Source organism: Thermobia domestica, chromosome 18 (assembly GCF_964235325.1).
Source record: "Thermobia domestica chromosome 18, izTheDome1.hap1.1, whole genome shotgun sequence".
Classification (NCBI taxonomy): domain Eukaryota; kingdom Metazoa; phylum Arthropoda; class Insecta; order Zygentoma; family Lepismatidae; genus Thermobia; species Thermobia domestica.
This window is the reverse complement of record NC_137471.1, coordinates 180,982,428-181,009,692: the sequence shown is the minus strand read 5'-3', so window position 1 is coordinate 181,009,692 and position 27,265 is coordinate 180,982,428. Positions and strand designations below refer to the sequence as shown.

The 27,265-nt window shown below is 31.7% G+C and overlaps 1 protein-coding gene across 2 annotated transcripts in view; it reads left to right on the top strand.

Moving 5' to 3' along the window:
* The window catches only part of LOC145675557 (uncharacterized), a 77,606-nt gene that overhangs the window by 31,871 nt on the left and 18,470 nt on the right, over positions 1-27,265 (top strand). Inside the window, exons 4-6 of one of the 2 annotated variants that reach the window (XM_081746064.1) lie at positions 576-657; positions 1,000-1,053; positions 5,799-6,263. The exons of the other annotated variant lie outside the window; for it this stretch is intronic. The gene's annotated coding sequence lies outside the window, so the exon portion shown is untranslated. Of the gene's footprint in view, positions 1-575; positions 658-999; positions 1,054-5,798; positions 6,264-27,265 lie in introns of those variants that run through there. 2 annotated transcript variants of the gene reach the window in all.

Genomic DNA, 27,265 nt, shown 5'->3' with positions numbered 1-27,265 from the left:
ATATGATATTAGGATATGTATATGATGTAAGCTGTGATTGAAGCTGAGACTTCAAGCACGAAAGCTGAACGCTTTAGTATTGAAGGAGCATGTTGTAATGGATTGTAAGTTACATTTTTAGTTGAAAAAATGTCAGTGTATGATGGTATACTTACAGAGAGACGAAAAAAGAGCTGTTGCACTGGTGAATAAGATAATAAAAATGAAAAAGGCAAACCTTTGGTTTCGTTTTCGTTTGCAGAACCTACAAAAGTGTATTGTATTTTTTTTTGGCTATTGTGAAATATTTAGACGCTACAAGCTGTATTTAAGGGAAAGAGTTTCTTTTATGTGAGAATTTATTGTTTGTAGAGAGATAGTTGCGTAAATTTTGTGTTGTATTGAAGGGAAGTTGTAGGGGGCAGCCTTTTAAAAGAATTTTGCTTTAAGACATACAGTAATTGGACGTAAGTGTTTGCAGGGGACGCTAAGATTTGAAAAAAGAAAGCGTAAAATGTTTGGTGTTAGTTTGACCCTTTTATTTGTGAAAAAATATAAATATGTTGTTTTGGAGAACACGCTTATTTTTATTTTAGAGTTTACTGGTTGACAGTGCGTTTGTGCTTGATAGTTAAGGAAAGGAGTTTTTAGCTGATAGAAAATACTTATATTTGGTAGGTAAGTTGAATTTTGTTTTTCTTATATTTATTCTATAAAGAAATAAGGAAAGAACTTAACTTTTATAGATAATTGAAGTGAGAATATATCATTTCTAATGTAAATTGTAACATGAGCTTATTTTTATTTGTTGACTTTTAAGAAAAATAAATGAGAAATATTGAAAAGCTGATGGTGGAATTAATTTTTAAATTTATATAATAGCATAGAACTTAATTGTAAACCACCCAAGTAATTTTTATTAAACTTTTAATATATATGTTATATAGAGAATGATATTATATGTTTGCGCAGGAGGTGTTGAATTTATATTAAAATTATTTTTTCTTATTTTTGTTTTAGATTTTCCTGGATTGATTTTTGACAGCGTTTTTGAAAGGAATTTGTAGATTTGAGGTAAGAAATAAATTATTATTTTATTTATTTTTAAACTTAAGAGAGGAAAACTGTGGAGCTTATTATGTTTAATTGACTTTTTGGAAAAGATCACTTTTAGTTGGGAACATTTTGAGTATAGCATGTGTAGCCTAGTTTATTGAGAGGAAAGCAGGAAACGATGGAAAGATAAAAGTTTATGAATGTCATACAAAATGGAATATTTCAGTTTAACGTCCCACGGTTATGCCCTTTAGGCTAAGAGTGACGGGTGATTAAGGCAAATGAATGATAATTGAACAATTGGTGAAATGAGAGTGTGGGAGGAAATAGAAATACGTGAAACAACCCATGGAGCTTATCTTGTCCACCAAAAAGTTACATGTCTAGGGATTGAATCAGAGACCTTAGGCACTAGAGGTGAGCATTATAGCACTGAGGTACCGTTGAAACATATGTAGAGGAAAGGAGAAAACGATGGAAAGATAAAAGCTTATGATTGCCATAGAAAATGAAATGTTTGAGTTTAACGTACCACGATTATCCCCTTTATGTTAATTATAGGAGACGTGTAATTAAGGCAAGTGTATGATGATTGAACAATTGGTGGAATGAGATAGTGGGAGGACCCTAAGAAAACCCACTAACAGAATGTTGTTTAACACAAAGTTAATTTGCGGGAAATTGAAGGAGGGAATGCATGCACCAGAGGTGGGCGTTATAACATTGCGGTATTGTTGTAACATTGCGGGTTTCGCTCGTACCTGACAAACAGAAAACAAGTAGTAAAAATACAAAAAATAATTAACAATAAACAAGTCACATTTTCATCCACAACTGCTACTATCTCTGCTGGTGTTCCTCAAGGCTCAATTCTTGGGCCAATTCTTTTTTTATTTTACATAAATGATCTTGTTCAATATATGTATCCCCAACATATTGTACTATATGCTGACGATGTAAATGTCCTTGTAACAGCGGACAATACAGTTGAACTAGAAAGTAAATTAAAACAAACTGTGGAGCGTTTGATAAAATGGACATCTCAGAATCAACTGCTGATAAATGCAAAGAAAACAAAAGCACTAAATTTTCATTACTCATGTACACCTCGAACAGTACCACCCATTGTGATAAATTCAACTGATGTAGACTATTCAAAATCCACTAAATTTTTAGGTGTAACAATAAGCAATAGGCTTACATGGGATGCACATATTACTGAGCTAAACAGCAAATTAAGTCGTATCTGTTTTGTCATTTATAGACTACGTGGTTCAGTGTCAAAAGAAACTTTGCTGTTATTGTACTATGGTAAGTTTCAATCATTGTTAAATTACGGAATAATTTTCTGGGGAGCCTCCTATTCCAGTGTTACTACTTTTCGTCTACAGAAAAAGGCAATAAGATCTATTTTTAATCTATCACCAAGGTCCTCATGCAAAAGAGTCTTTCAGTCAAATAAAATTTTAACTGTGCCTTGTCTGTACATATACAAAAGTATCATATATGTAAAGAGAAATGACAGTAGTTTTCTTCATGTTGACGATGTACATTCATACAACACACGACAAAAGAACAACATATTCACAGCATACCAAAACTATGCGTGCACTAAAAGAAGTGTTCTTCCTATGTCCGCTAAGTTGTTTAATAAGCTCCCAAGTTACTTGAAGAATATCAAAAACATACGAAATTTAAAAAATGAACTATTTAATTTTTTGTGTAACAAAATGTATTATCATATTAATGAATACTTGGGTGATAGTTTGTAAAATAATGTAAATCAATTATATTGAAATGTCTTATTATTATTATTTGACAAGTCCTATGTACTGGTCTCTGACCAATAATGTACGACATGGATGAATAAACAATGAATGAATGAATGAATGAATGAATAACGAAAGGAAAGCAAAAGACGGTGCAAAGATAAAAGTTTATAAATGCTATAGAAAATGAAATTTTTAAGTTTAACGTTTTACGCCTATGCGGGTTAGGCTAAAGGGTGATAATGCGAGATGGATGAAATGGTGAAATGAGAGTGTGGGAGGAAAGGGAAGAATTGCGAGAAAACCCACGCTTACGGTGTTTTTGTATAGTGTATAAGAGACAAGAAAATGTAATAAGGCAGTACTTACATGCCTTTTTACAGTGACGTAGTAGCTAGGGCGCACACCTTTGATATGTATTTGTTAGGCTAAAGGCGATGATGATGATGATGAGTAATGAATTTTTTTTTATATTGTTTTTGCTTTATGGAGAAAGCTCTTGAAAAGGTATATAGAAAGTGGGAGGAAGCGGGAGAACCCCGACAAAACCTACGCATACGGTGTTTGCGCAGCATAAATCTGAGTTGTTGCGGATTGGGATTGTATGAGGGATTTGAAGCACCGGAGGCGCGCATTATAGTATTATGGTAATGCAACATGGCGTTAATAAATATTGGAATTTATTATTAGAAAGAGGATATGAAATATAAACTTTTAGTTAATTGATGAATTGGAAAAAACAAAAGCAATGCTATGTAAGATAACGTGGAATTGAAATTAGTTGAGTTAATGTGATGAATTGAACTGAATTGTTTTACGTTTAAGGCACCGTTAGCTTAATTGGAAAAGTGTAGTTTGCCATATATTTTTTGCGTGTAGATAGAAGGTTACGTAATAGTGCCATGGCTTTAAAGTATTGTTATTATGTAACAGTTTCGCGATGAGAGTTTTTAATATTGGAAACACTCACCAACATTTATGAGATGTAAAATGCCATAGGTGCAAGTGTATGATAATTATTTTGCAGGAGAGATAATCGAATTATTAGTAATTTATGGTGTCCTGAAATCAATTATATTTGTTAGCTAAAGAATTGGTCAAAACCCGACCTGTGATATTATTATTATGGATTCAACTAATAACGTGCAAAGAAAAGTTTTAATGCCTAAATTTAATTGAAATTGATACCTATATGGACTTTTTATTGGCAATATCACTATTTGAGGGAGTGTGCTTGCGACTTAAATATTATTATTTTTGGAATATATATCGCGTTATACGTCTTGTACAGCTTTATGTAACTGACCTTATGTCCGAAACAATAAAAAATAAAAATGCAGGAAACATGAAAGCATTGGGGGGCTAAAGTATAATTACTTGCTTAATAATTATTAAAATAATGATTTGAATGTAGAATAGAATATAAAATATTTAGTCAGACTGAAAGTAAATTCATGAATTATATTATAGAAATATAAGTATAGAAAAAATCAAATGAACGTATTTAAAATGTGGGTATAAAGAAGATTTTAGTTGAGTTAAGTTGATTATGAGTTTAGGTACCCTTGTGCAGCGAGGCAATATGAGACGTGGACGTACAACTTTACGTGCAATGGGAACCACATGAGTTTGCCCCGGGAACCGAACGCTGGTTACCCATGCCAAATGCGCGTACGTTAACCGCTTAAACATGTAGGAGCTGATGAAAAAGATTTGTTTTTTTAGAAAAACTGAATTTTGTTTTCTTATATTGATTTATTGAAAATATTAAATTGTTTTTATGACACTTAGCACTTTATATTGCACGGTAATGCGAGTTAGGGTAAAAGAAGATGATAATTAAGGATGTGGAAGGAAACGGAAGCATTCCGAAAAAATTATGAACATAATATTGTTTATTATAAGATTACTTAACCAAATCTCTTGTTAAGGAATGTTGTAGAGGGTATGGTGTTGGGAAAGAAAGGGAGGGGTAAAGAAGACTACAATTAATGAGTGATATTAAAACAGAAAGATTATACGCGAAGACGAAAAGGTTAGCGGAGGATCGTGGAGCATGGAAGCTTCTTAGCTGCGGCAAGTGACCTGCTATTAAAGGCAAAATATCTATGATAATAACTTAAGCAAAAAATAGAACTATGGACCAAATGTACTAGAGGAAATTAGTTTAGGATTTGTGTAGCAAAAGTAAAATAAAAACGTTATGATAACTGAATATTATCTTGGTAGTATTGTAAATAGGAATGTTTCCTAGAAAAAACTGTTGCTTAAGTTTTGTGGTATTTCATATGGGTGATGTGAAAAAGTTAGTTGATACGAATATGTACATACAATCGTAATAAGGACACATGGTATTTGATATTTTGGATATCTAGGCAAAGACAAACATACAAATTTTTTGTTGGGAGGGTTACAAAGTAATTTTGTTAGAATATGTTTGAAACTGGTGATTTTTAAGGTCTTGTAGACATTTATATGTAGGCTACTTTTAAAATTAAGGTAAAAATTGTAGAAAAAAATTAGTTTGTTTATGTTTGAAGGAATGAAATATTACTTTTGTTGAAAATATAGGTGAATTGCATTATAAACGTGATTTAGGGAACTTAGATCCCCAGAGTTTTTACTGATGGAAAATAAATAAATAAATAATAGCAGCTTGCTTAAAAGAGAACAAATAAAAAATAATTAGAGTCATTATTTGTATTGAAGATCCAAGTTTTAAGAACTAATATTTAAATAATGAAATAACTTTGACAGATCAAATTATAGGCGCTAAGCGAATAACTATAAGACTGATAACTGAGTATTCAATGTACAGTAGCTATTTATTTTGAGAATAGAACAGTGAATTGATTGAATGATTTATTAAGAGATATAAAAAATAAGGTGATACTTATTTTGATATATTTTTAACAGCACGTATGCTTAAATATAACATGTGAAATTTTATAGTATTATTTGATATTTATAAGTGCTTATTTTTATTTGTTGCAGGATGGAGGGACCAAGCACATCATTGGAGGTTATTAATGCGTTTAATGAATTAGACGTAATGTTATTATCAGTTGAAAATGAAGAAACTAATTTCAAAAAAAGAAAGAACAGAGAAGAAGAAAAAAGAAAAAAATGAAAAAAGAAGATGATCTGTGGAAATTGTTTCCGTTAGATGAGGAAACAGCAAAACTGTTAATACTAGCTGTGAAAAGAGTGGAGGCGGTGGAAAAGTTAAAATTAAAGAAACGAAAATTGTAAAAAAAAAAGAAAAAAAAATGTAAATATATTAAATAAAGAGGAAAAAAAAGAAAATTAGATTAGACATTATAAGTTGTGTGTTTTATTAATTCCAATATGATTACGTTAGGTAATTTGAACTGTGAAAAATCAGGTTTTAAGGTTACTTGGTTCTTTGGGTGGTTGGAAGGCTTTATAGCGACCACATTTTTTTATGGTTTTCTCTTTCAGTTTTCCGGTAGACTGTAGAAAGACTGGAACGAACAAATGGAGTGGAGTAAGGTATTGTATATTTTTTATGAAAGACCCAGCGAAGGATATTAGTTTCACAAGGATTTAAGAATGTTTTGGTGTTAAAATTACAGGGAAAAAAGTCTATAGAAACCTTATAAGAAGAAGAAGACTGCTGAAAATATAATTACCAATTGGTGGCTAAATATGCTTTTTGAACTTGATTAAATTAGAAAATGTACAAATAAAAGACAAATTTTAGGTAGTGCAAGCTGGAATCCAGCTCAGCTATCTAAATATTTATTATTATTATTATTATTATTATTATTATTATTATTATTATTATTATTATTATTATACATTTGACAGACTTGGAAAATAATTTTGACTCGTCTGTTTTTAAAAAAAATTATGCTTATCTTATTCTTCCTATCCATTGCTTTCCTTCTACTTTTTCCTTTTATACTCATATGAAGAAAAAAAGACAATTTTTCGTAAACTATATGCAGTCAAATTGTTGTCACACATGATCTCTTACTCTGAGGAAAGTATTTGAGAACAGAATCCTAGGAAAAATATTTGGACCCAAGAGAAATGAGAATGGGGATTGGTGAAAGCTTGATATTGAGGAACTACATAGTTTATACAATTACCCAAACATTTTAGCGTTGTGAAGTCTAGGAGGCTTAGGTGAGCATGTCATATAGGTTTAATGGAACGCTTTTAAAGTCTTGACTGGTAAACCCAATAGTAAAATGACCATTAGGAAGACCTATGCACAAATGGTAGGAAAATATTAAAATGGATTTCGCAAACAGAACACTGAAAGTAAAAAATTGTATGCAATTGGGTATGGATAAAAGTTAGTGAAGAGCTTGTGTGAACCTCTGGGTTCCATAGGTCATAGACTTGCTTAGTTAGTTAGTTTTATATGCAATAAAAATAATAATATTAAGAACAAGAAAGATAAATAAAATTCACCTCTTTTCTGCTACCCGTTTTTTAAAATAATTTTGTTTGTCATTATATATAGATTATTTGTCCACCTTAAAAACACTATTGAAGCTTTATAGAATGTGTATTGCTAAAGTAATTTGATTTTGATTGAAGGAACACTGAAGATCGAAACCAAGTTGTTTCTAAGTGCAATATTTACTTAAAATGATTATTTGTTTGGCTATAGGGTTTATTTCATTTTTATATTATAAAAATTTTTGGGGAAAAGTAAAAAAATGTAAGGCTGTTAGGCTTTAAAATTTTGTTAGATAACTGGATTTTCATGGGATTTTTATGTCTTACAGTTTAGCGATTATTTCCATATTTCATCGATTGATGCATTTTAATAGATTAATTTGAAAAATATGGCATAAAAATAAACTGGAATGATAAATCAAAAAATCATTATGTGTACAAGACTCCACTGAATATGTATCATAGTTAAAAAAGGAAATCTTATGTACATTTTTTCGGACAAATGTGAGATATAACCGTTGTTATGATTGAAAAGACATTGAGATTTGTTTGTGAAGATTGAAATACGGAAACCAGAAATGCTGTGTATTTTGTGGATATTTCAAACGGCAAAAAAGCGTATAGGGGACAGAGTGGTTACTTACCTAGCAATAAAAGTATGAACGGGAACGCGTAAGAAAGCGAAAGCCAGACAGAGGAAAAAAAGAAAAAAAGTTTGCTTGAGTGCAGGCTAGGGAACGGGGCGGAGGTGTGGCGTGAGGGAGATTGTACTTTGAAGGAAGGAACGATAGAGACGCGAGGAAAAAGAGAGGGAGAAAGAGAATGTGTGCAAGGATGGATAAATGCGTTAGGTGCATGAGAGAAGAGGCGCGGGGGACATTGTGTTTGTAGTTTGACGGAAAGAGCAAGAGCGATAGAGATGCGAGGAAAAAGAGGGAGAGATACATAGAATGCGGGAAGCACGCATACATGTGTTGGTGTGCGTGAGACGGGTGAGGTTAACCTGAATGATGTTTCAGGCGATTTTTTATTGCTAGTTGAATGGAATTTACGGTGTTTGAAAGGAACGGAAAAATGTTTTTTGAACACAGAAACTGCAAAAGTTGTCGTAACCCATGAGAAAACGAATACCAATTGATTGAATTAAATGAACGAAAACGAATAATTTATCTGTTGATATCAGTGGCGTATGCGCGCGGTTTATTAAGATTCTAAGTGAATATGTAAATGCTTTTGAGTGACTATTTTTTTCTTTAAAAATATGTGTCATTTGAAATAATAGAAATGGATTTTTCAGATATGCCTATGTAAAGCTAAATTATACTGTATGGGAAAGCACATGTGAAGTATAGAAATGTTAAAATGTTGATACTTACCTAAGATAAAATGTCTTCTTTGATGATTGAAGCACATACGGGAACTGTATACGAACAACTAATATATGGCGGGAAAAAAAAGACGGGAAATATTTTTGTCGGTAAGCGTATGAGGTATTGCCGTTTGTACAAATAACACTAGAGCGATACGGTTTGATGTTATCGGCACAAAAGCATGCATGGTACTGACATGCGTTGCTATATAGGTGGCGTTGATGCAAAAAGACTAAGATTTTTTCGTATATTAACTTTAAATGATCATATTTCGTAAACGGTTGATCGTACGATAAAATGGACTACAGAAATCGATTTGTCAGGTCAAAATCTATATAGAAAGACACCCTACATGATAAATTTGAACAATTTTTATTTTTTTCGATTTTATACCGGGTGTTCAAAAAGTAGTTTTTTATTTTTTCGCTTTTTACGGCAAACTATTGGTCATACAAACAAACGAAAAGTATTTTCTTAATGGCTAGGACCTAAGGAACACTACTATACAGATTAGAACATTGTAACTTTAAAATAATTTTAAATGGGTGTAACTCCTAAACGATTAATGGTAGAACAAAATGGACAACAGAAATCGGTTTTTCAGGTCAAAATCTATATAGAAAGACACCCTACATGATAAACTTGAACACTTTTTATTTTTTTCAAATTTATATACCGGGTGTTCAAAAAGTACAGTTTTTTATTTTTTCGCTTTTTACGGCAAACTATTGGTCATACAAACAAAAGAAAAGTATTTTCTTAATCGTTAGGACCTAAGGAACACTACTATACAGATTAGAACAATGTAACTTTAAAATAATATTAAATGGGTGTAAGTCCTAAACGGTTGATCGTAGGTGAAAATGGACTACAGAAATCGGTTTGTCAGGTCAAAATCTATATAGAAAGACACCCTACATGATAAACTTGAACACTTTTTATTTTTTTCAAATTTATATACCGGGTGTTCAAAAAGTACAGTTTTTTATTTTTTCGCTTTTTACGGCAAAATATTGGTTGTAGAAAGTAAAGAAAGGTATTTTCTTAATCGTTAGGACGTAAGGAACACTACTATACAGATTAGAACATTGTAACTTTAAAATAAAAATTTAATGAATTTACATAAACAATATGGCGTCGATTTTTTTGAAACTTTGGAAATATGCTTATTAAAGGATATATTTTTATATAAATAGATAAAATGAATAATATTACTAAAATAAATACCATTTTCGCGCGTTTTTTACCGCGAGCGGTGCGCGCCGCGCGGACGCGTAAAATATTGCCGCCCGGAAACTGCGCGGGGTATTGCCGGTTATAAAAAACAGACAACACTCGGTAACTTGCTATGGTACATGTACACACACGCACAGTCTTATACACACTAATGTGAATGTTATGGTACAGGTGGCGTTGTTTCAAGAAACAAACATGGCGGATGGATTTTAATGTGTTTTCTTTGCATTAATGATATGTAATAACTTTAAAAATATTTACAATTAATGTAGTAAACGTTATTTTTAAAACACTAATAATTAAAAATTTAAACAAGTTAACACGAACTTAACCGAAGTTCTACGAACATTGCCGAACAAACAAAAATGTATCCACAATTTTGTACATATTGGTTAATGTATCACACAAATGGTTCCGAAGTTTTACGAAAATTGTCGAACTTAACCGAAGTTTCCCGAACATTGCCGAACATAAACATAACAGTTTATTTACAATTTGTGTACATGTTTATACATGTATTACACAAACGGTTCCAAACTTAACCGAACATAAACATAAAAAATGTATTATGATTTGCCGTCGAAAATAATAATGTTAACACGGAATATAACACTACTACTTGTATAGAATGTAATACAGTTTGTAATCTCGTACCCAAACACATTTAGTTTTTATAGTCTCGTACCCAAACGCATTTCGTTTTGTAATCTCGAACCCAAAAGCATTTCGTTTTGTAATCTCGTACGCAGGTGCTTTAACATATTTTAAATTAGTAACAGTAATATTACACAATATGATGTAATTTGTAAATTTTATTAATTCGTTTGTTGTGCAAACTCATTATTTATTTATTTTTTTCCTATATTTTATTCCATCGTTTCCTTTGGAAACTCGTTGTTAAAAATGTGAGCATACCATAGATAATTACTGATATTTTAAGCACAAAGGATATCACTGTGGTATAAGTCATTTACATATAGAATATTCTAATGACATTTATTAGTACCTTTACTTACTTGTAAGATGCTTGTCCACCTTGTAGAAGACATTAGGGCGTCATTATGGTTTCTAACTTAGAGTTATTTATTGTAGGAACATAAAATACGTATACATAACCTTATATGAAGCATAGGTATTCTTCCTTTATCTTATATAGAATACAGATACTTCGTATTATATCAATATTTGTTTGGAGAAATAAAACATATTATTGTAAATTGTAACGCTTTATTGTATTTATATAGTCTACAATATTCTATTTTCCAATATTGGCGTATTGATATACATATATAAATATATTTAAATAAGATATTTACTATACTTAGAATATTCTTAATAACTTATTGACATATTTACATTATATATACGTACAAGTACCAACAGATAGGAAAACTTATGGACATATTTGATGATGATATGACCATGTTACTCCATGATGCTACCTTTAGACAGTCTACTATTTACATATACATAGAATACCAATCATTTAACACACTTATTACTTTGATAACCATATGGCAATGTTCTATAGTCAGTAATACTGTTATGATTTAATCGTCGTCTTTTATTTTGAACTTTCTGATGTGTTTTAGTTTCAAACTTGGATACGATGACAAACCCAGGCTTACGAACAATTCTTCCTGGATTGTGTAACTGTTTTTTCTCAGCTTTATCCCGAACTAGTTGATAAAAATGATCAAAGTTAATTTCTTGTCGTGTACGATGATTTAAAGTTATTCCTCTAATTTTAAATACATAATCTAATTTCCCTGTTTGAACTTCTTTCATCCTATAGGCATAATTTTTTGGCCCTAAGCCTTTAAATGCATCAATTTCCCACCCATCAGGAACTTCATTAGTTAACTCACCTAAATAGGAACCCAAAGAAAGTGGAGGCTTTTCATTACGTGGCTGTACAAACATAATACTATCAGTGTCGCAGTACAATACACGATCAGGATCTATAGCTGTTACTAATTCGTAAAGTTTTAGACGTGCCCAAGAGGTGATGAAGGCTGCAAGGACAACATTGGAAAATTTCCATGGCTTGTTTTTGTTTTCAATGTTTTTATATGATACAGTTTGTACCTCATATTGGGGTGTCCATAGATAACTTAAAAATTTTTCTGGAGTATCTACAATTATAGATTGAGATAAATCTGTTCTTTGTCCCCATTTGCCGTATAAGGAATTGAGAAATATTTTGGAAATATATCTTAGACCAGGATTTGATTGAATGTTATTTTCCGTTAACTGAATGGATTCATGTTCATAATAGTCTGCAATATATTTTTCTTGATCTTGTTTAGTTTTGCACCAGCTAGGAAATCCTGAAGATTCCTGTTTCATTTTTAAGAAAAAATTGACATAATCTTTAAACAGATTATTTTCTGATCCAAATAATTTGAATTCCAAAATTTCGATAATTTGTAGAATTTTGTATCCGAGATCTAGAGCCACATGAAGTTCAGGAGTACAGTATCTACCAGTAAGGACACGCTCAGTATCATTGTTGTCACTTTGTTCCATAACCCAAACAAAAGGCGATCATTACATGTATATGGTAAAATTGGAAAATATAAGTCTTTGGGAGGTACATTTGACTAATCCATGAATACTTTGCACTTGTGGAAAGTCAGGCCCCTTGTATATTATAGGTTTTCCTATAGGCAACGGCTTACGTGCCATTACCCAGGGGTAAAAACTGGTAACATCATAATATGCCACAAACTCTTCGCTGGTACATTCGTACAACGCATTAAAACATTCCACCATGAAAACTATCTTTAGGTACCAAATGATCAATACTTTTTTTCAGTATTTTTATTACTGTGTAGTATGCGATTTCAATTTTATAACTTTTGGCATTTGTAGTATATGTTTACTAAAAAATCTTTTTTGTTTTCACTAGTGTTATACTTTTAAGGAAATATTAAAATAAACTGTTAACGAAAAATATCAATAGCATAAACCAATAACGTTCATAATACAGTTTTCCATAAACTTTTTGTAAACATTCTTTCTTATTTTTTCATTAATAATTTTTCTCTTACGTAATAAAAAAAGTTATTTTAAAAAACTTCTAATAATATTTGCGTATACTAAAGAACAAACTCGTTGTTAAAATTTCTTGTTATCATATTAAAGTATTCATATAAACAATAGTTCTTTTCTACTTTCCTTTCAAAAGTTTTTTTTATGTATGTATTTCAAACATGATTATTTTATTCTTTTTTTCTTTACAAATGTTATTTCATTTTTTTAATTTACTTAATGTATTAAAATGATATTAAAATAATTATGTAATTCAATTTTATGCACAAATATAAAATAAAAACATGTATGTAAAATAAATTCCAATGCATGCAAAATTATAAGTAAATCCGTTTGCACATAACAATGCAAACTATTTGTGTATACAAAAACTAAAAACTATATATTAAAAAACAAATGAAAATAACAAAAATAATTTTATACAAATAATATTTTAATTTTTCACAATTTAAAACTGATTACATATAAATAAAAATTGTTGCAAGGTGTATAATATAAATAAATATGTAATGTTATATTCTATTTTAATTTTAAATTCATGTACATGTAAACAATTTCATCATACTAAAATTATAATAAGTATTGTTTTCAAATTTACTATATTTACAATGTATAACTTTTACTTCGTTTACTTATTTCACTAATACATCAAACAAATTAAAAATTATAAAAATTGTAAGCAAAATCTTTTTCTAAGAAAAGCTCTGTAATTAAATCAACATAACTTTTGTTTAATAAAATATTATATAACAAAAATAAAGGTCCAATCATCTATTTCAATATCATGATATGATGAAAAAATTTCATACAGTTCATCAAAAGTACGCCCACGTACCATAACACGCCATGCATTAAAGCACATCATTTCATACTCCCCAGTAATACAATCATGGTGTTCTATAATATGAGAGTTTTCGAAACACCCTTCACATACAAGTTTATATTCTGGTTTCCATCTTGAAATACAATCCAACACACACTGTTCATTCACAAAAAAAGAACTACAATTATACACACACGGTCTGATTCCTGTAGACATTTTTGTCACTTTTTAAAAACACTTCCACTAACTCAGAAATATAAGTATCACAAAATGTAAGTGATTCATATGATAAATTAAATCTATTTAAAAGCGCTTTGTTTCGTTTGTAATTATCGTCTAAACAATGTTTCTTCAAATACAATTCAAACACTATGTCACGAGTTGTCTTCTTAATTACAAATTCCCACACAGCACATTTTAATCGATTATTATATGCTAATAATTAAATGAAGACGCTCATCTGGTATTCTTAATGAACAAGCACAACAAAGTAGTGGTTCATTCAGTTTATAATTTTCAAAAAGTTCTTTTATGCACAACTTACTTACTTTAAACCGATTGCATTTACAGTTTACAATATCTAATTCACGAATTTCAATATGTGAATTAGGATACACTTTTTCAAATTGTATTTCATCGTCATTTCGATAAAATCTTCTAAACGAATTACCATGTTCTTCATTAGGATATAATAATTTCACTTCACAAATAACTTTCTTCCTATTAATAAGTTTAAGTTCTTTCTCTCGTGGCGAAATATACTCGGAATGGGATACTTTTCTACTACACATCTTCACAAATACTATTCTATTTAAGTATTCTTCTTGTGTATACATAAATAAATTTGCGCATGCGTATAAACTTTTAACAAATGCGCATGCGTATTACAAACTTGGTATTTACTTTCCATTGGTTAGCACAGCTTTCAACTGCATTATGTGTTTTCCTTTTATAAATAAATTTGCGCATGCGTATAAACTTTTAACGAATGCGCATGCGTGTTATAAGTTGGTATTTTGCTCTCCATTGGTGAACAGTTTCCATTGGCTAACAGAGCTTCCAACTGCGACATATGTTTTGCTTTTCATTATGCAGGTATGTATGTATGTTTACATGTATTTTAAAAGTATACTAACATCAAACAAAATAAAATTGTGTTTTATATCCAAAACACAATAAATATTAATATATGTTTTTCTAAGTTTTTACATTTTATTATTTTCAAATCAATTTTATTAGTTCACACAACATGTTTGTGCAATTTAATGCGCAAAGTTAAATAAATAAATACTTTTCGTAAAACAATTCTGTTGATAATACGTAACTTTAAAAATAAACAGTTCAGTTAATAAAAGAAATTCTCCAAACATTTTCTACATAATACAAAAAAAAGTTTATCCAAAACAAACGATAAAATACAAATGTAAAGTTTTCTTTGCAATTTTTAACACGGCAATACAAAGTGTTAAAGTAATTTAGTATTTTCAAAAGTCATTTCTTTTTAACATAAATTATTTAAGTATTAAACTTTTATCTACGTATATATTTTATTATTATTTGTATTTATCTTTAAATATTTTCTTAAAATATAAAATAATATTACGAAAAATTAAAAAAATGCAAACATGTGAAACAATACTAATTGTAAAATAATATAAGTAAATGCAAAAGAAAAATATCAAACAAATGTTACTTGCAATCATTTTCAAATTTTTCTAATTATTTATTTCATTAACCATTTTAAAAAGAAAAACAATAAAAATTATTATAATGCAAAAGTTTATTTCTTTATATTTTCATCAAAATACAATAAAATTACATTAACAAAAAAAACTTAATGTTATTATCAATCAATACATAAAATAATAATTATTATTATTTCTTCTTTGTATACAATACAATTAATGTTATAAAAAATTTTAGATATTAGAAAAATATTTTTAATCCAAGTGATTTTTCTGCATCTTTACAATAAAAGGTTGCATCTTGTTTTCTAACAAAAAAACGTAACAACAAATTCGGTGTTCACGCGTTTTGCGTGTAAAGTTTATACTTAAAATTTCACTATAATGTTCTTCAAATAAATCAATCAAAGTTATATCATTGGATAAATATTCTACAGCAAAAGTTCAATATCATGATGAAATAAACATTGTTCACAAGAAATATTATTATTAAAACGTAAGTATGCACTTATAGTTTTTAAAACACAAACTTCACTAATATGTTCTTCACTACATGATACACAAAATTTTCAAAATACGTAATATGTATACATATATAGTTAAAAGTTTAAAATTTAATTCTTTCTTTCACTTTTATATGTCTATACACAAACATAAACACAAAGTTCAGTTTTCATCTGTAGATCAGTTCACACATGTTTTCTGTCTTTCATTCTAAAAATTTCAATTACCTCACTTAAAAATGTGTTATCCCTTTCTTCAACCAAATCATAGTATAATTCATAAAACAATTCTTGAGTACATATGCCTATTATATGCGATTTGGCATATGTATAAAACAGTTCTTCAACTTCTATATCTATTAAAGTTAATATAGCACGTTCCACCAATTCTTCATCACTCATGAATAAACTCATCGGCCATTTGATTGTTAACACTTTCATAACATCCGCTACAAATTAACATTTTATCTGTTTCCCACTCTTTAATCAATTTCACAATGCACTTCGTGTCCACTTTATAATTATTACAGCGGCAATTCAAACTCCAAAACCTTGATGTCCTCGATAATAAGGATGGTGATCCTCCCACAAATTCTTCATCTTCAATATCATTATCATCATCATCCGAAGATGATAAATAAATAGTTTTTACACTCTCTGGAGAGTCTGCTCTGCCGTTTACCGATAAATTGCTATTCTCGGTCTTCGGGTTATTCTCCACACACGGTGGACAAAACATCGTCTCTTCATCCGCATACACGAAATCTTCTTTCTGTATAGCAGCCATAGCTAAAATACATACAACATTTTCCAAAACTCCCGTATTTAAACAGTTCAAACAAACAAGATGGCGTCCTCCAGTACCATCAAGTTCATACAAGTCACCTATTCCTTTTCAAAACAATATTTAAGCATGTTAATAACACAATACAAAAACATAAAAACTGTTCTTTGCACTAACAAAACAAAAATCCCAAAATTCTTTTCATATATACGTTCAAGGTAAATCATCCTTTCTTTTACTTCATTTTCAAGTTTATTACCATCCGCGCCCAACCGTTCGCGCCCCCCACGCCGCGTTCGCGTTTCCGCCACCGCCCGGTTAAAAAGTCTTTTATTTTTCTTTATAACAATCCACTATTGTTCGTCACCTAAATTATTATTCTTTAACGCATACAGCTCCAAGGTTTCTCTTTTATTATTCTTTACATGCACCTGCAAAGTAATCTATAGTTCTATTATTCTTTATAACAAGCTAGCATTGTTCAACAAGTTTCCAAGGTTTCTCTTTTTATTATTCTTTACATACACCTGCAAAGTATTCTATAGCTTTATTCTTTCTTTATACCCTTGTTCAATAATTTTCCCAAGGTTTCTCTTTTATTATTTTAAAACATACACCTGCAAGGTTTCTCTTTTATTATTCTTTATAACAAACTACCCTTTGTTCATTAATTTTCCCAAGGTTTCTCTTTTATTATTCTTTACATACACCTGCAAAGTATTCTATAGTTCTATTATTTCTTTATACCCTTGTTCAATTGATTTTCCCAAGGTTTCTCTTTTATTATTCTTTATAACAAGCTTCACATTGTTCAACAAGTTTCCAAGGTTTTTTTTAAAATCATTTATCTTTACAACTTTGACATCTTTTATTATTCTCTTTTGTGTCACTCCTATACATACAATAGTACAACAACCATTACCTGTCATCATATGTCATTTAAACAATAGTGTATTTCTATACAACTATACTCTCTACCCATTGTCTCCGGGCGCCCCACTGGTGCTTCACTATTACAAATACAAAAGGTTTCTATTGTGTTTACCTCCCCTAACAAAGGCACCCTGCGTCGAAGGAATGTTTACATATAGCAATACGACTACTTAGTGAGCACTTTTACTTTAGATAGATACTAGTCTCGTTGATATTCAAATCTTAAAAGTTTTAATTTTAATAAGAAAGAAATGAGAAAACGGAAGTATTTATGCACAGTGCACAGTAACACATGTTCACTCACGCGCGCGCACACTCACACACACATATATCAATATTTTAGCATAGTACTGTACGACGGTTGTTACAAAAGTTATAAGCCTATTTATGAACGGAGCAGCAAAGAGTTTATGGATATTGTTACTTTCAACATAGTCCGCTGACGAGTCAACACATATTGCCCATCGATGTTCAACTGCGTTAATGCCGTTTTGTCGAAGGTGTGTAAAATTTAATCTACGACATGCATGACGTCATTGTCAGTGCCAAAATGTGTGCCTTCCAATACCTTTTTCAGCTTTAAAAAGAGGTGTCAAATCAGGTGAATAAGGTGGAGGACCAATCTGTAACCGCAATTGTGAATTGCTGCATTGCTATGACTGGCTTGTAACTAGGGGTAATGTCTTGATGGAGAAGCACACTTGCTTTCAATTTCCCACGAAGCTTCTGCCGATATTATTACGCAGCTGTCGTAAAAGACCTGCATTACTCCGCAGTCATTGTTCACCCCTTTGGAAGATAATTCACCGTCACTATCTCTTCCGAATTCAGAAAACTATAGCCATCGCTTTTTCATCTGAGGGCACTAACTTGGCCTTTAAACGGGGAGAAGAGATGGATGTTTTCACTACTTGAAACTTTAGACTGTGGTTGGTAATGGTGAACCCAGGTCTCATTTACTGTTATGAATCGAGTGCGAAAGGTATCTGGAAAAGGTGAAGATTGTCCCTTGAAATGTTGCGTGTAGTGAGCTTGTGGTAAGTGCCAAAAGATTTGGAAACCATCTCGCGGAAACCTTGCTCATTCCTAAGCAGATGCTGAGTGATAATTCGATTAACACTTACAGTAGATAAGTCCACTGCCTCAGCAATCTGCGTAATGGCCATTCGCCAATCATTCATGATGATTTCATGCATTTTGTCGATGTTCTCCCGAGTTTGTGCTTCCACGGACCTTCCTGATCGAATGTCATTTTTATTGGAAGTTCTCCTCCTCTTAAATTCGGTTGTCCATTTCTTCACTATGACATGAAGAGGCACTATCACCTAAAGTAGCAACCATGTCGGCGTGATCTTCTGCGGCCTTAAATCTTTCTTGTGGTGATATTCAATAACAGCTCTTGCCTATGCTTCATTTGGTCACACTTTGCTCACTCTTGTGTCTTTCTGGACCAGTATAACAACAGAATAAAACTCGATATTAATACCAAATTTGGTATGACATCATAGGAAGATTCAATAAATACGGCTTAAGGGTATTACATGTCTGGATCTAATAAGTCTTAGCTAGGCTTAGAATTTATATAACCTCCATATAGTACAATATTTAACTTGAAACACTCTCGTAACTTTTAAACTAATGAGTAAAAATCGATGAAATTTTGATCCATGCACATACAGACATTGGGACATTGTTTTACGTATTCCACAATACTCTCAAATAACAATGTTGCCAACTCAACGTAAAGTTATATTTTTAAAGTGACATCAGATTATTACAAATTTGAAATCTACATCTTAAACGAACTGTTACAGTATAACAAACATCGAAAAACAACCAAACTTCGGAGACTTCTTTAATAGTAATAACGTAGTTGAGAAAGATGCGTCAATGCACATTGGAATACCTTAATGTTGAATAATGTGACCATGATATGACGTATTTCTAATAAGTAGATACAAAGTTACAAGGGATTGAAAAATTATATTTTTAAAAGCTTTTTTATTTCGGAGAAGTACTTCGATAAGTATTATTTTCAATTACATACATACTTTCCATTAAACATAAAAATCATAATGCAGGAATTTGATGTCTCAAGCCGTTCCGGAGACATGATGAACATTGGTAAAGTATACAACATTGCTTAAACTGATGAAAATGGGGAAACTTGTAATTACAACTGCTATAAAATATGGTCAGTGCTTAGCAGAAGAAGTCGAGAAGTACATAAAAATAAATTTAAAAAATTACAGGACAAATGAAAAATGCAAGACCTAACCTACAGTAACCTAAAGTAACCTAATATCATTACAAATAAGCGAAATTTATCATTTTCCGAAAATTATTCAAAACATTGTTTAAAAATATTTCTCTAGTGTTATAAACCAGATAAAAGCGGCACTTTTTAAAACATTTCCTCACAACTACGTCATTTCAAGCACAATGTCAATCACTATTAGTGGTGTTAAAATTCGAGTAATTCCTTATTCGAATATTCAAATAAAGTAATTAATGGAATAATTGATCGAATAATTATCCCTCTCTCCCTCTCCTACCTTGCACCGTCAGAGTGAAATGATAGAAACCATCCCAGGTCCGAACCTCATCTATGTTAAAAATTTGATCGAGATCGGTCTGATGGTTCAAGAGTTACGAAGTGACAAATATAGTCACTTTCAATTTTATGTATTAGATGTATATTGGTTTCCATGAAAAAAAGTTCGACCATGTTCTATTTTAGTAGTACTAGTTGTGTATTCTCGGTGGGATTGTTTTCTGAGTTTCATTAATAGCTAGAAGCAAGAAATCGGGATAAAACGCTGTGTTGAAAAAAAAAAGTAACTAAATTTACTTGACTCATCATGGTTGTTGTCCATTGTTTGTTGTTTTCTTCTTTTCCGATTATGTCAATCACATCCATTTGAGAAAAAGTTTATCTTTATGTGTGAATTGTCGGTTTCTGTCCCTTTCTTTTGATGACATAAATTTTAAAACAAGTCACATTTTCTCTGTGCTATGCAATATTCTCCATCGAAGAAATCATGGATACGTGGAAAATATTATTTGTTATCCATATTATTCTTAATTACCAACATAGGACTAGGCTTCTAATAGCGAGACTTGCCCTGTCTTTAACACCAGCTCTCAAACAAAACCTCCATCCTTTGCTGTACTTGGTCCACGTTTGATTCCCGGTGAGAACATAGAAGACTGAATTTCAAAATCAGTCACTTTCATTAACCATCCGACTAATTTAGTCCAAAGGAAAGACTGGGACGTTAAACTAAAAGAAAATTCATTTTGAAAGAACATGTTCTACCAGCGGTATAAGATAGGTTGTTTGTTTGTTTGTTTGTGTGTTGATATCCTGAGGCCAAGGCTATAATAAGACATAGATTTACAGTTTGACGAGAAGTCCGAATCACCGTAATGCGTTCAAATTGCTAATGCTACCTCACCGGGAATCGAACCCATTTGGGACAGGCTCAAGGTCTGTGTGGGTTTCATATTTTCTTGACTTTAGCGCTCATTCAGCCATTGTATTGACCACTAGGAGGTCCTCTTCACTTCTCCAACGTCAGCTGTATAAGAACGAAGATAGAACGAGAGAAAAACTTTCCGGCCCACTGGGATCGAACCTGGGTCTCTAAGCTGACAGCTAAAATGCCTTTTGAACTACGCAACCGCTGCCCTCTGTTTGTGTATATTATAAGATTTCGAAGGACTGGGATAGAAGACAACGAAAAAATCTTGAGAACATTGTTTATAAATCCTTTTCCATAGTGAGGAACTATTTCGTACACATCACACAAATTCCCTACCTCTACATATAAATACATTTATTATTATTATTATTATTATTATTATTATTATTATTATTATTATTATTATTATTATTATTATTATTATTTATGTGTCGAGATACTGAATTCGTGTGATATGTTAAATATTCATTAAATTTTGAGCATTTGGTTTACAAGTCATAATGAAGAAACTCGGCTGATATAGTTGACTGCTCTGAACCTGAAGCGTTAGAGTAACCGGCTCTAATAGTTCCAGCCGGGGCTGGAATCTCGTTTAGCACATGTAATCATTTTGCCATTCAGTTATTACCGTCTTTTAATTCAATTTCATAATCGTTAAAAACGAAACTGAAAAAGAGACAGCAAGCCCTACGCAACCGAACAGGTAGTTAAGTACTTTTATTTTTATTCGTCTTTTCATATGTAATTTTTAGTGAATTTAAGTGTTAAAATAATATTGTAATAATCTGGAGAGTTATTTCAACTAACACATCTTAATAATAACAGAAAGCTAAAAGAAAAAAAAAGGACGAAATGAACTCTCTCGTAGCTATATAATCGGCGCGCTCATGTGGTTTGGATCCCACTTTAAGCTGTAGGTTCACGTCTCATATGGCCTAGATGCTCATGGGACGCTGAACTCACAATCAACTTACCACAAGGCGAAGTAAAATTATTCAGCGAACTAAAAGGTAGGTTGAAATGATCGTTTCTTAAAGGCAATACGAGTCATTTCCTATTTCTCATGATTCAATAACACACAATGCTCGCACTGTACAATCAAGCGAAAGACTTGAGGTCTTTTAAATTTGAGGTTTTCAGAACCTTTATCATCAAACATTTCATTAAAAATCCATAAAAGTAGCTAATTCGAAACTAATCTGTTTTCATTGTTTTCTAAAAGTAAACAAAAGTCAGCTTGAAGAAGCGAACATGCTCTTAAACAAGGAGATGGATATGCCTCCTTGCCCGTGACTGACACAATCCCAAACAGTAGATAAAATTGGATAACTGAAAGAAAGCACATACCATTTTCAATATATATTTGATAATGTGTAGGGAAGGTACATCTAAACATATTTTTAAGATGAGGGGCTGCAATGGCTCAGTGGTGGAGCGTTCATTTCTGTTGCATGGGGTCCCTCGTTCGATCCCAGCTCGCGCCAAGTGAACTTTGTGGTGGACAAACGTCGTGTGCGTGGGTTTCCTCGTAGTTTTTTCTGTTTCCTCCCACTTCCTTCATTCTGCCATTTCATTCATTTCTTAACATCACCGTCTCCTTTAGCGTAGCCAGCATAAGCGTGGAACGTAAAACTTAAAGATTTCATTTCATTTTGTTCTTTTTAAGATGGGTGAGTTCAGCCCCGTTTCCCCCTGACTGATTTCAGCCAAACGATACGGTATATCCCATTTAGAAGCCTTATATAAAGCATATATCCTGTTCGATTAAAATAATTTTCAAGAAATATTGAAATATATGTGTTTCATCAGCACCGGGTGAATTAAGTACTTATCTTAAATTTCAACTCCAAACAATAACAGTTACTCGTAAGTCTTAAACAAAATAAATGCTAGGGTCCATAAAAGTCCCGAAAATATACGTAATTCATCCTAAAATATATATTCTTTAAAATAAAGGGAGGTTGGGCTCACCTCTCACTTTAAGCGATTTCAATCAATCAACATGTGGAGATTTTGAATTTTCCCACTGGTGGATTTATTGGTAAGTAACCAATTAGGATATTCAGTTGTTGAAGAATAATATTGTAATATGACTAAAGCATTTTGGTGAAGGGGGATTAATATTTTATTGGTTTTTGACTTCAATATTTTGTAAACCTTGTTATGTTAACTGCAAATAAAATCCAATTCCCAGTCTGGTGCTGTAGGTCATTCACACATGCAAAGAAATCAAGGAAGTCTCATAATAATTTAAAACTATGTCTAGTTAAAACATTCTTCTAAATAGGAAATATAAAAATATGTTACGTAGCAATGTATCAAGGAAATAATAACACTTCCCACTTCACGTTATGAAGTAAGTCTAAAAATGTAATGGTAAGCGGAAGAAATGACGCTACCAAAAGTAGGAAGAAAAGGTAGGTGGAAAAAGAGTAGGGAACTCAAAGGGAGTTCTGAAGTGACCGTCTGACTGGAAGGATTGACATCTCAAATTTTCACTCGTCAAAGTCTGGGTGAGTACAATGCTGGTTATTAATTGATATCACACTTTATTATTCGACCTTGTCTCAAAATTCGTTTAATTCTTATCCTATCTTCAAAATTCATATGACAGCTATTATAAATTTTAACGTAAGGCCTCAGCACCAGATTTGGTAATATTCTAATCTGATATCTTTACTTTTATTTCTACAATCTAATTCATCCATCTTAACTAATTATTTGCTCTACCTAAAATTTAAATGGTTAAGGTTACTATGAGAAAACTCTTCAAATTGCCCCCATGCTAATATGGTTATTAATACATTGAGTTATGTGTGGATAAAATTGTATATGTCAACGTCCGGATTTGGGTCCAACATGTTGGCATATGTTATGGTGGAATAAGCGCCGAATTTTGTGGCTAGCGCCCGTGTTAGAAACACGTTATAGAACAATTTTCCGTTTAAAATATAGATATCGATCCCGAAGCCACACATATATGAGTAAGGAATTAAATCATGCAAATATTTATATCGACATTGGAAATGCCGAATATCCAAGCGGGGAGGAATGTAATATGACTAAAGCATTTTTGTGAATGGCGATTAATATTTTATTGGTTTTTGACTTCAATATTTTGTAAACCTTGTTATATTAACTGCAAATAAAATCCAATTCCCAGTCTGGTGCTGTAGGTCATTCACACATGCAAAGAAATCAAGGAAGTCTCATAATAATTTAAAACTATGTCTAGTTAAAACATTCTTCTAAATAGGAAATATAAAAATATGTTACGTAGCAATGTATCAAGGAAAGAATAACACTTCCCACTTCACGTTATGAAGTAAGTCTAAAAATGTAATGGTAAGCGGAAGAAATGACGCTACCAAAAGTAGGAAGAAAAGGTAGGTGGAAAAAGAGTAGGGAACTCAAAGGGAGTTCTGAAGTGACCGTCTGACTGGAAGGATTGACATCTCAAATTTTCACTCGTCAAAGTCTGGGTGAGTACAATGCTGGTTGTTAATTGATATCACACTTTATTATTCGACCTTGTCTCAAAATTCGTTTAATTCTTATCCTATCTTCAAAATTCATATGACAGCTATTATAAATTTTAACGTAAGGCCTCAGCACCAGATTTGGTAATATTCTAATCTGATATCTTTACTTTTATTTCTACAATCTAATTCATCCATCTTAACTAAAAAAAACAAGTGAATTTTGTTTTTATATAATGATATAAATACTTAGTTACCAATATATCAGCGAACAAATCTTAAAAAACCAAATACAATTCACTCCATCACAGAACACAAACAATATAAAACTGACCTATATTCTGTTTTGCTGTGTGGAGATTTTTTTACATGTGACATTGCAAGGACGCATGCATATTCTTGTGACTGTATTACTGACCTTGCAATATGCAAACGTAATCATAACGTCTTCCTTTCTACGTTTGATATGATTATCTGGGACTAAGCAGTGTTTTATAATTCATTTATTTTAGCTTGCCACAAACTGAATTTTACTTTAACAAAACGTCATATACATATATTCAATTTTTTTAGGGTTTTGGTGTTACTTTGATTTTTAAATATTTATATCGACATTGGAAATGCCGAATATCCAAGCGGGGAGGAATGTAATATGACTAAAGCATTTTTGTGAATGGCGATTAATATTTTATTGGTTTTTGACTTCAATATTTTGTAAACCTTGTTATATTAACTGCAAATAAAATCCAATTCCCAGTCTGGTGCTGTAGGTCATTCACACATGCAAAGAAATCAAGGAAGTCTCATAATAATTTAAAACTATGTCTAGTTAAAACATTCTTCTAAATAGGAAATATAAAAATATGTTACGTAGCAATGTATCAAGGAAAGAATAACACTTCCCACTTCACGTTATGAAGTAAGTCTAAAAATGTAATGGTAAGCGGAAGAAATGACGCTACCAAAAGTAGGAAGAAAAGGTAGGTGGAAAAAGAGTAGGGAACTCAAAGGGAGTTCTGAAGTGACCGTCTGACTGGAAGGATTGACATCTCAAATTTTCACTCGTCAAAGTCTGGGTGAGTACAATGCTGGTTATTAATTGATATCACACTTTATTATTCGACCTTGTCTCAAAATTCGTTTAATTCTTATCCTATCTTCAAAATTCATATGACAGCTATTATAAATTTTAACGTAAGGCCTCAGCACCAGATTTGGTAATATTCTAATCTGATATCTTTACTTTTATTTCTACAATCTAATTCATCCATCTTAACTAATTATTTGCTCTACCTAAAATTTAAATGGTTAAGGTTACTATGAGAAAACTCTTCAAATTGCCCCCATGCTAATATGGTTATTAATACATTGAGTTATGTGTGGATAAAATTGTATATGTCAACGTCCGGATTTGGGTCCAACATGTTGGCATATGTTAATATGATGGGTTAGATATACTTTCCCCAAGCAGCCAAGCATAGGGTAAGGAGCATTAGATGCGGTGAGGTTGGAGCTTTTGAAGTGGATGTGTTAATAATGGTGGTCGTTGTGTACACCTGCCTCAAGGCGTTCACTGCTCAATTCAGGAAAGCTTCGGAAAGAACGATGTGACTTTGACTAGGTATTAAGACACGCTTGAGTTCTTTCAGTTCCGGTTGGCCATAGGCTCAAAATTAGGAGGATATCTGTGAATTGGAATCAGAGTAAAGATTAAAGTCATAATGAATGGACTGTTGATTGTTCCTTCTTGATCTTGAGACCTAGAACGTCGTCAGTTTCATCTGAAAATTTTTGTTTGAGAGATATTCATGATACATTCTAGTTCTTAAAGATTTATAAACAAAGTGAAAAGTAAAACAAGCTGAAAGCCTACTTAACTTTTATTATTATTATTATTATTATTATTATTATTATTATTATTATTATTGATTTATGTTTTAAAGAAATTTTCACAGAAAGTTTGCACTTGTTGCGTAATTACTAGATATTTATCGTTTGTACATCACTGTCTTTAGAATGAGGGTTGTATACGATCCATCAATTCCAAATATTTTCCCTTTTTTTTTTTTTTCTGAAAACGTGTTTTGATAACACGACATGGTGAGGTACTTCCGAAGGAGTGATGCTAAATGTTAAGACGACGAAATCTTAAGGTTTCCTCCTGAGCCTTGGTTCAGCGATAGAGTCTGCTAAGAATATGATGACATTGCAACATCGCATGTCACGTGGTAACAGAACTTCTAATAGAGGAAGACGTCATTGCTCGGCGTGGAATAGGGACAGCGTGTATAACTGGCAATCAGACGATTCGTGTTTAAATTCCACCACTAGTTCTATTTCTTTTCATGGTGCAAAATGTTACCTCGAGTTAATCGTAAAAGAAAATAATGAATGCACGTAAGAATAGTGAGCAGAGACAGAAATAAGCATACTTGCGTACAATGTAACTGTTTGAACGTGTTTAATTTGTGCTGGAAAGTGGCCATAAAGTTGTAAATGTTCTTTTCAGTTTTACGTCTCATAGTTATGCCGGCTAGGCTAAAGGAGACGTTCGTGATGAAAAATGAGTGCAAATAATCAAATTAATAAAGTGGGAGAAAACGGGTAAGCCCGAGGAAAGCCACGCATACTGTTTGTCCACCATGAAGTCCACTTGGCATGAGCTGGGATCGAAC